Here is a 3181-nt window from a genome sequence, read left to right on the forward strand (position 1 = left end):
GGATTTCCCTGACGGGCCACGTGCCAAAGGTTGCCGATCCCTGCTATCAGCACACCTACCAGATCGTGCCCATGGTAGAGAGGTGCTCCTCCGCCTATCTTCCCCCTGGTTTGTGGCTCACGCTTGGGATTATGTAGGATATAGGTATCTAGATGTGGCGAAAGCGGCAGCGGTGCGCATGCTCAGAGGCAGAAACATAGGCATCTGTGGAAATTTAGGCACCAAGTGAGTTTAGGCACCTCCAGGGTTAGGCAGCGCTGAAGCAGGGGTTTTGTGAATTGTAGTGGTGCCTAAAACTGGGACTCATGCGCCTAAGTCATGGCATCTAAGTAATTTTGTGGCTCTGGGCCAAAGTATATATGTATCCACTGCTGTTGTTTCCAGCTGCCCCAGGTTGCTGCATGCACATGGGATAAAGCATTGAGCACACTGCCAGTGCCAAGCAAATAATAACTAATAACAATGACACTGAGCACAGTCTAGAAGAAAAGAATATTATAAGCCAAATGGAGTCCTGAAGAGAGAGCACTATCATTATTTATGACATTGAAACCACTACTGACATTCAGACCCTATCTCCAGTGGTTTCACTCCTTTCTCCACACATGCCTTCCACCCTTGATCAATTATTCACATTAAAGACCCACCCTAGATAAGCTATTCACTTTCTGTCCGGCACTTCATCAGTAGTTAATGGAACCAGTTTTAGGATTCTGGGGGACATCAGCATGACTTTTTAGGAGGGTCAGGGCCTTCATAATTTCTTCCCTCTACATGCCCCATAAATCCCCTTAATCCATCTTTCTTTGCACCCCTCTCAATCTCCTTTCCCTCTCCCTCTGTAATCAATGCACTGACACAGCAACACAGCCCATGTAAAATATCCTGCTGTTTTGCAATTTGAGGCTTACTAGGAATGGAGGGGGACAGAGGACTTCACTTATTTTGAGGGTCCTAAAAGCCAGCAGCAATAGTTCATTCCACCCACCTATTCAACTAAGATTTATCCCAGATATAAACATTACTGTAAAGTCCTACAAAGATGGTGATAGCAACCCACTAGTTGCAAACCCTTCTAAAATAAGAATAGATTCCTAAAAGTGCTCTCTAGTAGTACAATGGCAGCAATTGTCATGGTACTGAACCATATTTGCAATAAATGGCACTTGCTGTTTATTAAATGCCACAGCTCCACTTCAGCATTTAATCAACAACAAGCTCAATTATTTGCTTTGCATATATCAGTGCCATGGATATTATCCCTTCAATAAGCAATATAGCAAAATACATCCACACAGATTAAACTTAACTTCATACAGAGAGCTAAGATATGGAATTAATTTTCTCCTAAAGGTCTGTTAGATGAGACACCAGTTCACTTGATGTACAAAACTAGGCTGTAATCACTAGGCTGAAGAGTGGATAGAAATTTACTCAAGCTATGAAGACCTTTTCCCCTTGAGTTTTGAATGAATTCTGGTAAGAAGTACAGTGTGAAGATTTCATATGCTTTCATTCAGAAAGGTGGGTTTCAATGCTAAGTATGGACATGCAGAAAGAACCTTTAGCTTCTTTCTTTTCCTCTTCAGCTCTGCATCTGAAAGACGATTATTTCTGATGGACAAATTCATGTGCAAAGTGCTCCATCTGGTGGTAAACACAAGAGCAGAGGCCATCAGGAACCATCAAGATTTCACAGAGAAAAACACGGCTGCTACTCTGAAATCTGCTCCTCAACAAATTCTTAAAAGCCTCTCACAGTGGGAAAGTAGTCACTTGAGAGTTGAGTCAATGCAGTGGAGTTTTGTAGAACTCTGTAATATTTCTAATGCAGCTTTAAAGCAATTCTACTTGGTTTTGCTAGAAATCTGTCACTCAGGCCAGAATATGTTGAAAGTTCTGCCAAGGACATTTTTATGAAGCGGGGCTGAGATTCATTCCAGCGAACCTGGGTAGCTTTATTGGGTAAATGGAAATGGGGCAAAGTGAAGTAGCAGTGATGTTCTGACGATGAGAAGGACATGCTGACATACAGATATCCCATTATCATGCTGCATCATGATGTGCCAAGGTAACAACAGGAAGTAAATGCCCCAACATTACAATATACCATTTTTCTCTCTCCGGACTACCCGCCTTCTCCGCACTGATGAAGTGGGAAACCTCAGCTGTGCTTCAGAGGTACTTTATGAACAGAGGGCCACATCCAGAAACTGTGCAGCTGCAACTCCACTTCCTTAACAGATTACTTTCTCCCATATCCCCACTGGTTTGGGCCCAAAGACCCCTGCCTCCCAAGTACTCCCTGAACTCTGTGCTACCAGTGAATGGCCCCAAAGACAGCCCCCTTGAAAAACAAATCTGTTAATAATGCCGCACTCCACACACTCAGCACAGGTCTACGCAACACAGCTCTGGTGTACACTACAGAATTACTTTGGTATAACTACGTATATAAGGTGCAGCTGCACCTATGCAAGTTTCTAGTGTAGATAAGCCCACAGTGCTTGAAACACTAGTGGCCACTTGGAGCTTTGTCTGTGCTCACGTTCTCAGTTGCCGTCTCAAAAGAGCTGTAGTAACAGTGGGAAATTTAAGAAAAAAAGATAAGACCTAGTGTAGACAAGCTCCTGGCTTCCTCAGTCAAAACATCCCCTTGTCGTGGCGGATGCAGCATCTGCACAGTTTGCCAAGTGTCCTGGGGCCTTTGGGGATGAGAGGTGCTGCATGTGCAATAGGGATCTTCGCAGGCCTGGCCCAGAAAGGCTGCTGCCCCCTTCTAAAACATACTGAGGGGATGTGTATGTGTGTAACATGCTGTGTGTGAAACAGTGTGCTGTTGTAATAAGATGGGTTAAATCCTTGTTGAAACTGATGGGTGTGAACATGCCCTTCATTTAAAATAGCTGTCAGAGACAGTTTAGGGGCCCAACCTAAAACAATCTATAATGGAGTCTGCTCAGAAATTAACACCACATGGGCAGAGGGCTCCACTGGGCCAGTGTGTGTGTGTGTGTAACACACTGTGGGTGTGTCTATATGACACACTCTGCGTGTGTAACATTGTGTGTGTATGTAACACATGGTGTGTGTATGTGTAACACTGTGGGTGTATGTCTATGAATGTGACACACGGTGTGTGTGTGTATCTGTGTGTGTGTAACACACTGTGGGTGTATGT

This window comes from Terrapene carolina, unplaced genomic scaffold, assembly GCF_002925995.2.
Source record: "Terrapene carolina triunguis isolate 2854851 unplaced genomic scaffold, T_m_triunguis-2.0 Scaffold130, whole genome shotgun sequence".
NCBI lineage: Eukaryota > Metazoa > Chordata > Testudines > Emydidae > Terrapene > Terrapene triunguis.